General features: G+C 41.5%; 1 long non-coding RNA gene across 1 annotated transcript in view; it reads left to right on the top strand.

Moving 5' to 3' along the window:
* LOC138364893 (uncharacterized) overlaps nucleotides 1-12,500 on the top strand; it is a 357,402-nt gene that overhangs the window by 87,566 nt on the left and 257,336 nt on the right. The gene's annotated exons all lie outside the window — the stretch shown is intronic.

Here is a 12,500-nt window from a genome sequence, read left to right as displayed (position 1 = left end):
ACGTTCAGAGGATAACTAGAGCAACGTTCAGAGGATAACTAGAGCAACGTTCAGAGGATAACTAGAGCAACGTTCAGAGGATAACTAGAGCAACGTTCAGAGGATAACTAGAGCAACGTTCAGAGGATAACTAGAGCAACGTTCAGAGGATAACTAGAGCAACGTTCAGAGGATAACTAGAGCAACGTTCAGAGGATAACTAGAGCAACGTTCAGAGGATAACTAGAGCAACGTTCAGAGGATAACTAGAGCAACGTTCAGAGGATAACTAGAGCAACGTTCAGAGGATAACTAGAGCAACGTTCAGAGGATAACTAGAGCAACGTTCAGAGGATAACTAGAGCAACGTTCAGAGGATAACTAGAGCAACGTTCAGAGGATAACTAGAGCAACGTTCAGAGGATAACTAGAGCAACGTTCAGAGGATAACTAGAGCAACGTTCAGAGGATAACTAGAGCAACGTTCAGAGGATAACTAGAGCAACGTTCAGAGGATAACTAGAGCAACGTTCAGAGGATAACTAGAGCAACGTTCAGAGGATAACTAGAGCAACGTTCAGAGGATAACTAGAGCAACGTTCAGAGGATAACTAGAGCAACGTTCAGAGGATAACTAGAGCAACGTTCAGAGGATAACTAGAGCAACGTTCAGAGGATAACTAGAGCAACGTTCAGAGGATAACTAGAGCAACGTTCAGAGGATAACTAGAGCAACGTTCAGAGGATAACTAGAGCAACGTTCAGAGGATAACTAGAGCAACGTTCAGAGGATAACTAGAGCAACGTTCAGAGGATAACTAGAGCAACGTTCAGAGGATAACTAGAGCAACGTTCAGAGGATAACTATAACAACGTTCAAAGCATAACAACAATAACATTGGTGAACAGGAGAACAAGGCACAGTGTGATTGACAACTACTGGATTATGAGGCCAACCAACGAATGATGATCAAAGCAGACCTGACACTAATTTTAATCCAGTGGTTGCCACTTTGGGTTATCCTGTTTATGCTATCGAAGTGGACTAAGTTTTATCCGGTTACTTGAATATTATAACGAAATTAATAATTGGGTTAAGTTCTGTAATATTTTTTTTTTTGGTTTGCGAATGGAACTTGTCTTAAGAATATTATTGCAACAAATAAATGATTTATTTTACTATGTAGTCAATGATATTTTCTGAGTCCTTACGCCTCAAGATTATAGAAAATGGCTGCCTCAGGTAATTAAGCTGCCTCAGGTACTTAATTAAGCTGCCTCAGGTATTTAAGCTGCAAGTTACAGCCCCGCTCCTGTGCCAGGTAAGTCCACTACGGGCTCACCATAGCCCGTGCTACTTGGAACTTTTTGTTCCCCAGTAGCTGAATCTTAAACAACAATAACTTAAGCTGCCTCAGACAGCTTGGGTACATACCTGAAGGCTTGCGACCTATCAAACACGTGTAGCAGCTCTAAGTAAAAATGTCAGCAGCCTTCAAGGACCTTCGGGGATCTACAAGACGTCTTCCCTAAGCTCTATTAGGCAAAAGTCAGAACAAAGTTCGAGGGGAATAACGGGCATTTTCTGGACTTTGGAGGTGTAAGCAATCAGAAAATAAAACTTACTACCCAGGAATAAAAATTACGTTTGTTACAATGTGTATTCTATGCATTGTTTAAAGTAATATATATATATATATATATATATATATATATATATATATATATATATATATATATATATATATATATATATATATATATATATATATATATATATATAATATGCATACCATGCAAGATGATGGAGAAGATTGTGTGAAAAAAGCTAAAGGAACATCTGGTGCGAAAGAACTTGTAACACATCATCAACATGGGTTCGGGGATGTCAGGTCATGCCTCACAGGATTAATTTAATTCAATGACCAGGCAACAAAAATCAGGCAAGAAAGAGAGGGTTGGACAGACTGCATATTTTTGGATTGCCAGAAAGCCTTTGACACAGAACCATATAAGAGACTAGTGCACAAACTAGAGATGCAGGCAGGAGTGAAAGGGAAGGTACTCCACTGGATAAGGGAGTACCTAAGCAACAGAAGACAGCGAGTCACGGTAAGAGCTGAGGTCTCGGAGTGGTGAGGCGTCACACATTTTCAAATGTAGATATAATAGAGCTCGAGAAGCTCAGGAACCTGTACACCAGTAGATTGACAGTTGAGAGGCGAGACCAAAGATCCAGAGCTCAACCCCTCCCCCCCCCCCACGCAAGCGCCTCTAGATGAGTACAAACAGGCGAGTACACGTACGTACGTTAGTATATAAATATTTTGTCAAATTTGGGAGGTACTAATTCATAATTTAATTAAGTTGCTCCATTATTTACGAAACTAAAACGTTTGGTCTCGCTGGACCTTCCCTGGTCGAATAAATGCACGCGAGCTCTAATTAAATACTTACCACGGCAAAAAGCCCCCCTTAAAACCCCCTCTATGTGTACCCGTGTTGTAAGAGAGACATTCCGATATGATGTACATAGTCCACCGTAATATGGACGTTGCTAGCGAGTTGGAGCAGCGTAATAAAACGACAAGTGGAATGCCTTCATCAATTACTGTCTCCTTTATTGAACAATAATAAAGATGGTTTAAAAATAAGTGGATTAAAACTATATTTTTTTGCTTTGTTTTTTTAATTTAGGTTAATGCATGTATATGTAAATCAGCTAACTGGAATGAAGATGAGTTTATATGTAGCTTTGTTCAACGTCTTGTTTGCTCAGGATTCATTCACTTAACTTTGATATGTGACATGAGCAATAGATGTAATGTGACATGAGCTAGAGAGAGATGGAACATGAGCGAGATATGTAATGTGACATGAGCGAGAGAGAGAGGTGTGACATGAGCGAGAGAGAGAGGTGTGACATGAGCGAGAGAGAGATGTGTGACATGAGCGAGAGAGAGATGTGTGACATGAGCGAGAGAGAGATGTGTGACATGAGCGAGAGAGAGATGTGTGACATGAGCGAGAGAGAGAGGTAAAGTGACATGAGCGAGAGAGAGAGGTAAAGTGACATGAGCGAGAGAGAGAGGTAAAGTGACATGAGCGAGAGAGAGAGGTAAAGTGACATGAGCGAGAGAGAGAGGTAAAGTGACATGAGCGAGAGAGAGAGGTAAAGTGACATGAGCGAGAGAGAGAGGTAAAGTGACATGAGCGAGAGAGGTAAAGTGACATGAGTGAGAGATGTAATGTGAGAGAGATGGCACATGACGTTCTGGAGAAGATGATGACATGACTTGTATCTGTAACGACATGTTGAATACTGCTAACATCCAGCTTCACAATCTTATCAAGATAATCCAATATCTCTCCTTGAAATCTACTTTCCTTTAATAACCTAGAAAGTTTGAGTAACTATCACAAAATTACTCAAGAGTTTGACCCTACATGCCGGAATCACCATTTTAGACAAGGACCTTTGATGAAATTTAGAATTAATTCAAACTTGCGCGAGAATCACACTAAACTTGGACCTTAAAAAATAAACTAATAGCAACGCTGGTCAAGAAATCCGCCTTAATGCCCATACGACACTAGGGTTATAAACTACCGTCAGTGGTGGTTGTAGAAAAAGACTTATTAAAGAGATTGAAACCTCTTGAGCCTTCACGCTTATTCAGCATTGAGACAAACACTTTGGATGAGATTTATTACATTTTATTTTTTTTGATGACAGTAATAAAAATAAATTGGACGAGATTACGAGAAATTGCAACACAGACAGAAGTTGGGGCATAGCGACCGAGGGGACGGTACAGGGAACTAAGGGTACAGCTACAGAGAGAAGCAGGAGCACAGCGAGTGATTTTTCTGTACCAGGAACTAAGGCTACAGCCACAGAGGAAATAATATGCCATTCTACTTGCAAAGATTTGCCTCTTTTTGACGGCGTCTCTTTTTCATTTATAAACTTAGTGACATTTTTAAGGAAATTGAATTTGTTGATGCAAATTACACAAAACAAAACTGGTGCATAAAACAGGTGATAAACAACAGCTTATGGAGACTAAACTAGAGTAAACAAAACACGAAGAGTTAGCAGGGAGATTGTATTTAATTAAAATGTTTTAATTTTTTTTTACCACATATGCTTAATAAGCATTCACAGAAGTAAATTTCCTGCGATTTAGAATATTTTTTTGAACCGAAATTAAATTAGATCTTAAAAATGGCAAATAGAAACACCCTTGACGGATGATTTTGCAGAGATAATGAGACACTGAACTATGTTCTAAGGCGATTATAAACTGACAGATAATATTCAAAAGTCTAATAACAGAGAATATATTTCTGACCCCCGAGGCCTTGAACACCATTCATAAAAGGACTCCTGGTTGGGGGGGGGGGGGGGGGGATTTCGAAGGAAATTAAATGTGTTACGAATGTCACATTAAAATGAGTCTTCTCGAAAATGGGAAATATCAGTGTGGATGATGAATGCTGTATCGAGCGAATGAGAGGCATAATATGTGCTCAAACAAGAGTTACCAAGGGAATAAAATAAACATAATTAATGCTCTTGAGTCTCAACGTAATTTGCAAAAACAATAAAAGAAAGATATTACGAGCAAAAAAAAAAAAGATTGTTTTAGTCAATATTGAAACCTGCAATATAGATGAGCTTTCAACTTGTAAGCTGAATGTAAAGCCAAATGTAAAGTTTGATTTAGACTGATGTAGACCTGTTCAGGTCTAGAGTTCAATAATAGTTCAACAATAGTTCAGCTGTTATTGTAACAATTTATACACGTTGCTGCGGAAATAGTTTCTGAACTGGAATTTGACAACTGTAATGATTTTCAAATCATTGATCAATGTAGCTTCTAAATCTATTTTTGGAGTATGCCGTTTTTAGTCACATATATATTACATGCTATGATAATATTATGACTTTCTCAGTGGTAAATAACTTACTATAAAATTGTGTAAACTGACCCAACTATAAATGTACAAAACAAACATTTATGACTAAACAATATCAATATTATGTATATATGCGTATGCAGTACAGTGTGAAGTGGAGGCCAATGTCTGCTATGTTTATTGTTTACAATAAATGAAATATATTAATAATAATAATTCAAATAATTATTATTATTATCTGAATGTTCTGTAAACGGGTTTCAAATGCAAGTCGGGCAACGAACACGTGACCACTGACCGAGTTATATCCACGAAAATAATAGTATCAAGAGAGAATTATAATTTGCCAAGTCTTCATGCCATTAATTTGTAAGTGTAAGCGTCCCGAAATCAGTCCTCGTTTATCTTGTCAAATAACTGGCTTGATCCTCTGGTATACACACTGCTTTCTCTTGACGTAATGTTCTATTCTTAGTGCGTGTCTAAACTCACGGGGATGCCCACGCGCACCTTACAACACTGACTTGAGAAGCTAATATATATATATATATATATATATATATATATATATATATATATATATATATATATATATATATATATATATATATATATATATATATATAAACTGAAAACGCACACTTCAGAAGTGACTCAAACCCATACTGCCAGGAGCACTCTGCGTCTGGCGTACAGGACACCTTAACCACTCGACCAACACGACCAGACAAAAGAGGATGGTAGCCGAGGCTAATTCCCCATCCCCCTGCCGGCACTCTGATGGTAATCTTCGGCATGGTATTTTATCAAATCACCTCATTCTTTGGGGCATAGGTGAGGATGCGAACAAGCCCGAACGGTCTCCAGGCATATATGCAACTGAAAAAACTGAATTTTCAGTTAAAAAAAACTAAAGTTCCATTTCCAGATTTCCCTATTACCTAGCAGTAAATAGGTACCTGTGAGTTCGACAGCTGTTACGGGCTGCTTCCTGGGGGAGGGGAGAATGTGTGAAAAAAATTAGTTATTAGTAAAACTTGATTGACAGTGGAGTGGCGGGATGAAAGAGCAGAGCTCAACCCCCGTAAGCACAACTAGACGAATACAACTAGGTGAATACACGCACACTCTCACTCACTAGGAATTGAAGGTAAGATGGCATTAAGCAAGCGTGAAATATGGTATCAAAGATGGAGCAAGGGAACCGTCACGGAATACCCCTGTGAACGTCGCTTTACCCATCACCCTGTCAAAGATTTAGTGAGCCTAGCCACAGGCGTCTGACCTCCAGCATATAAATAGATATATGTTCATGGAGAGACAATAAGAAGAATATAAAATTATTGACCGACTCTCGATTACAGATTGGTAGACGATGCAATATTCATTAATTTTTGGAGACATTTAATAAATCTATGAGAGCATGTCATATCATCCCCCGATGAAAGGCGATAACCCACAAAAAAATTCCAATATATCATATGAACATTTCTCTGTAAATATTATCGGCCAACCTGGAACTTTTTTTTTTTTAAATTGGAACCTGTTTTCGCAGACACACTAAATGGATCGGAAAATCAATTTTATTTTGCCTGGAGCTGTTTTGCTTAAAGGTTCAAAGCTTTAAAGGCTTTCAACTGTATAGTCTGATTTGCTTGATTTAGACTATAGTAATAGTAGTAGTAAAATATAAAAGCGCAGAGCCATTACGACTTTATAGCACTGGAAAGGGGTCAGGATAAGGATTTGGGATGGGACGGGGAAAGGAATGGTGCCCAACGACAATCCGCCAAACACACACCGAAACTACGACGTTGGTACAACGTTCGAACAAGTTTTAACACGTCCTAACCAGTTATAACAACCAATATAGCAAGTTGTAACAACGTTCTAATACGTCATAAACACGTTGAGCCAAGATGTAACAACTTTATTACAAGTTGTAACAAGCAGAAATAGTGACAGTTTCGGTTTGTGTTCCCATGGAAGGACGATCGGGGATTGAACGCCAACCAGCATGAAGCGAGACCGTAGCTCTACCGTCCAGCCCAAGTGGTTGGACTGAAACATGTTTCCAAAGTTCGATAAATATAACTTTACAATATATTTACAAAATAGACTGCTTAAAAAGCTTAGAGTCCTTCACTTTTATTAATTTCTGCTTGAGATTAACCGCCTGTTTAATTTCTAATTTATATAGCGCTCATTAGTAAATTTTGTACATTATACCGTTGCAGTAAAAAAAAAAGGGTAAAGAAAATTCTGGTAACAAAGTGAATTACGTTGCTAAGTTTGGTACTTCATTCTTTTTGGTTCAATTCAGTGGGATATTACAGTCATTCTTTCATGCAATACTTGTCACTAGTAAAACTTTTTCACTCCTTTTCAGAGACGAAAGTTTCTGTTAACTTTTGCCGCAATGTCTGAAAGGAAGCCCGGTAGAATGTTGGGTTTCCTCCCCGTAGGGGACAAAAACAAAAAAAAACATGCCTGTTGTTGGCTTAGTGTGGTAAGGTTAATGATATTGTGAACTTTTACCGGTCCATTGTGGTATTGTTAGATTGGTTTAGAGAGGACTAATTGCACTAATTGGCTGCTATTTGTTTTATTTATTCGTTGTCTTTTGTTTTTAAACTGTCTTCTCTCTCGCTCTCTCTGTCTTCCTCTCTTTGGATGGATATGGATATGGATATATATATATATATATATATATATATATATATATATATATATATATATATATATATATATATATATATATATATATATAAATAATGTGTGTGTGTGTGTGTACTCGTCTAGTGGTCCTTGCGGGGGTTGAGCTCTGGCTCTTTGGTCCCGCCTCTCAACTGTAAACTGATATACAGGTTCCTGAGCCTATTGGGCTGTATCATATCTACACTTGAAATTGTATATGGAGTCTGCCTCCACCACATCACTTCCTAATGCATTCCATTTGTCAACTACTCGGACGCTAAAAATGTTCTTTCTAATATCTCTGTGGCTCATTTGGGCACTCAATTTCCACCTGTGTCTCCTTGTGCATGTGCCCTTTATATTAAATAGCCTGTTTTTATCTACCCTATCAATTTCTTTGAGAATCTTGGATGTGGTGATTATGTCCCCCCTAACTCTTCTGTCTTCTAACGACGTGAGGTTTAATTCCCGTAATCTCTCCTCGTAGCTCATGCCCCTCAGTTCGGGTACAGGTCTGGTGGCAAACCTTTGAACTTTTTCCATTTTAGTCTTATGCTTGGCTAGATATGGACTCCATGCTGGGGCTGCATACCTCAGTATTAGTCAGACATATGTGGTATTCAAAGTTCTGAATAATTCCTTACACAAGTTTATAAAGGCCGTTCTTATGTTGGTAAACCTAGCATATGCCGCTGATGTTATTCTCTTGATATTGGCTTCAGGGGACAGGTCTGGCGTGATATCAACCCCAGGTCTTTCTTTCTCTCTCTGACTCTTGAAAAGTTTCATCTCCCAAATGATACCTTGTATCTGGCCTCCTGCTCCCTACACTTATCTTCATTACATTACATTTGCCTTTAACAACCATTTGTTCGACCATTCCTTCAGTTTTTGCAGGTATTCTTAAAGCCTCAAGCAGTCCTCCTGTCTTAATCCTTCTCATAATTTTGGCATCGTCAGTAAACATTGAGAGGAATGAGTCTATTCCCTGTGTGTGTGTGTGTGTGTGTGTGTGTGTGTGTGTGTGTGTGTGTGTGTTAGGGGAGGGGGGGGGGTTGTATACGTGTGTATGAATGTGTGTGTGTTTGCAGAGGGTTTGAGTGATATAAATACTAAACAAGCACAAGCACTGAATTCATAGTTATTCTCTGCTTCCCTGTATGCCTGCCTCCCTGTATGCCTGCCTCCTTGTATGCCTGCCTCCTTGTATGCCTGCCTCCTTGTATGCCTGCCTCCCTGTATGCCTGCCTCCCTGTATGCTTGCCTGTCTGTATGCCTGCCTCCTTGTATGCCTGCCTCCCTGTATGCCTGCCTCCCTGTATGCCTGCCTCCCTGTATGCCTGCCTCCCTGTATGCCCGCCTCCCAGTATGCCCGCCTCCCAGTATGCCCGCCTCCCAGTATGCCCGCCTCCCAGTATGCCCGCCTCCCAGTATGCCCGCCTCCCAGTATGCCCGCCTCCCAGTATGCCCGCCTCCCAGTATGCCCGCCTCCCAGTATGCCCGCCTCCCAGTATGCCCACCTCCCAGTATGCCCACCTCCCAGTATGCCCACCTCCCAGTATGCCCACCACCCTGTATGCCCACCACCCTGTATGCCCACCACCCTGTATGCCCACCACCCTGTATGCCCACCACCCTGCCTACCACCCTGTATGCCTACCACCCTGTATGCCTACCTCCCTGTATGCCTACCACCCTGTATGCCTACCACCCTGTATGCCTACCACCCTGTATGCCTACCTCCCTGTATGCCTACCTCCCTGTATGCCTACCTCCCTGTATGCCTACCACCCGGTATGCCTACCACCCTGTATGCCTACCACCCTGTATGCCTACCTCCCTGTATGCCTACCACCCTGTATGCCTACCACCCTGTATGCCTACCACCCTGTAAGCCTACCTCCCTGTATGCCTACCTCCCTGTATGCCTACCTCCCTGTATGCCTACCTCCCTGTATGCCTACCTCCCTGTATGCCTACCTCCCTGTATGCCTACCACCCTGTATGCCTACCTCCCTGTATGCCTACCACCCTGTATGCCTACCACCCTGTATGCCTACCTCCCTGTATGCCTACCTCCCTGTATGCCTACCTCCCTGTATGCCTACCTCCCTGTATGCCTACCTCCCTGCATGCCTACCTCCCTGCATGCCTACCTCCCTGCATGCCTACCTCCCTGCATGCCTACCACCCTGCATGCCTACCACCCTGTATGCCTACCACCCTGTATGCCTACCTCCCTGTATGCCTACCACCCTGTATGCCTACCTCCTTGTATGCCTATCTCCCAGTATGCCTACCTCCCAGTATGCCTACCTCCCTGTATGCCTACCTCCCAGTATGCCTACCTCCCAGTATGCCTACCTCCCTGTATGCCTACCTCCCTGTATGCCTACCACCCTGTATGCCTACCACCCTGTATGCCTACCACCCTGTATGCCTACCACCCTGTATGCCTACTCTTATTGTCTGCCTCTTCCCTTCCGTGTGCCGGACTGAGCTCTCGCGTGGTTAAGAATGTTTTCTTACGCTCTAAAGCATCGACTTGAAGGCATTTTTTTTTCGGCTGATCGTACTGTCAGGACGTGAGACTTGGCGGGCGGGTGGAGGTAAGGTAGATTTCTTCTGGCTTGAGGTCTCCACTGGCTTGTCTTGTTCTCTCCTTCGGTATTTATTTGTAGCTTCTAGCGTTGTCTCGATGTTTATAGTGTGTGTAGTGTGTGTGTGTGTGTGTGTGTAGTGTGTGTGTGTGTGTGTGTGTGTAGTGTGTGTGTGTGTAGTGTGTGTGTGTGTAGTGTGTGTGTGTGTAGTGTGTGTGTGTGTAGTGTGTGTGTGTGTGTAGTGTGTGTGTAGTGTGTGTAGTGTGTGTGTAGTGTGTGTGTAGTGTGTGTGTAGTGTGTGTGTAGTGTGTGTGTGTGTAGTGTGTGTGTGTATATATCTTGGGAGCTATGTGGTCCTTGCATTCTTTCACAATTTTCTTCATTCTGTTAATTCCACATCCCATTTCTCGCTCTCCTTGACCATCTATACTCGCTTCCATCCTTATTTTTCCATCTCCTTACTCTTCTAGTGTGCTTCTGTCTTCGACTACTCCTTCGACTCCTACATGTCCTCTCTCGCTTTCCTCAATAAATTCATCTTCCTCAACTTTCTCTCAATTTTCCTGCCTCTCCGAACGTGATTATCTATCCTCTATACATTTCAACCATCGTCTATATTTTCTTCCTCTCAACAAACCTCCTATTTAGGAAACCATTTAAATATTTCGTGTGTTTGTGGACAATAATTCTCATTTTCAGAACGATGTTGCTAATTTCGGTAATACCTGCGTAAGCAGCCTTAATGCTTTCATTATATGTTTATATTTAGGTAATTGTAGGGAAGTCAAATAAACATTCCATTCTCTACGGCTTTAATATCATAATCAGAAAGAGAAACGAGTTATTTAATTAAATTGTGCTATTTTTAAATTGGCTGTTAATTTAGCTTATTGCCTACGTTCTGGGATCACATTCTACTTTCTACTTATAAGTTGCATATTAACTTAATGTTATTTAGAATGGAACGCTTTTCTCAGGTGTTTTTGTCCTAGTGTAAAAAGTTGATACAATTGTTGCATTTCTAACTTAACGTCTTCCTCGATTTTCTTATTTTATTGGTTCTTCCATTTGTCTTCAGTTCATTGTGAGGTCAGTGCTTTAGAGAGATTTAATCACGCACCAGATATTATTTCATGCTCTCTAATACTTTAATAATTAAAGCGTACAATTATCCTACTTCCCTCTTATCATTTTACATATTAAACTTTCTTTAAAAACATGTTTGTATATGTAAGTTTAAACTACCACTATTTTTTTTTTTACGTGAGGTAGTTTATTTCATTGATAATTATCTCGTTTTGTGATGCTCAATCAGATTCGGTAAAGGGAACCACTCGATCACGTCCATGCATGCGCGTCAATGTCTCGGTGTTTCCAGGTTCGACTCCTGCACTTCTCCTGTAGATGCTCACATCCAACTGTCTGCTATCATGGGTGGTCACCTGCTATCATGGGTGGTCACCTGCTATCATGGGTGGTCACCTGCTATCATGGGTGGTCACCTGCTATCCCACACTAGAGTTCGTTCACCTATTATGTGTCTTCCAGAGGCCGTCGACCCCCGTCCTTCTTCCAGATACATTGGACTCTCCTCTAAGCGATTTCGTCTTGTTTTCCTGCCAGTACCGTTCTCATCTCCATCTTCTAGGCGCAGTCCCCAACTCTCTTCCTAGGCGCAGTCCCCAACTCTTTTCCTAGGCGCAGTCCCCAACTCTCCTCCTCCTAGGCGCAGTCCCCAACTCTCCTCCTCCTAGGCGCTGTCCCCAACTCTCCTCCTAGGCGCAGTCCCTAACTCTCTTCCTAGGCGCAGTCCCCAACTCTCTTCCTCCTAGGCGCTGTCCCCAACTCTCCTCCTCCTAGGGACTGACACCTACCATCTTCCTTGCCGGGGCCGCCTCTTATCCTTCTTTAAGTGGCGTTCAATAACTATCCTCACTAGAGACTACTCGTAGAAAGGGTGCAGTTCCCCCTTTTTCTTCTCCACTGGTATAGAAAACTGGGGTTTCTCTCTCGCACAGTGCAAGGACTCTACATAGCACAATTTGAACGCGTCCCGAGACTTTGTTTTATTGTCTTGGGTCTGCAAGATGAGCATAAACTAGCTTTCTCTTGTAGAATAATAAACGCTAAAGCTTTTACCCCGAAAGGTGCGCTGTGTATTGGATCTCCAGTAATATAACATGAGCGTCAGGATTGTAGCCATTTTGCAATGCAAATGTTTGCTTAAATCAACTTTGTGGACAATTACATTTCCTGTCCTGGAGAGATGTTGGTGAGGTACAAGCGGTTAGCAGGCTCCGA

This window comes from Procambarus clarkii, chromosome 2, assembly GCF_040958095.1.
Source record: "Procambarus clarkii isolate CNS0578487 chromosome 2, FALCON_Pclarkii_2.0, whole genome shotgun sequence".
Taxonomy (NCBI): domain Eukaryota; kingdom Metazoa; phylum Arthropoda; class Malacostraca; order Decapoda; family Cambaridae; genus Procambarus; species Procambarus clarkii.
Note: the sequence above shows the minus strand (reverse complement) of the source record. Positions and strands in the feature narration are given on the sequence as shown.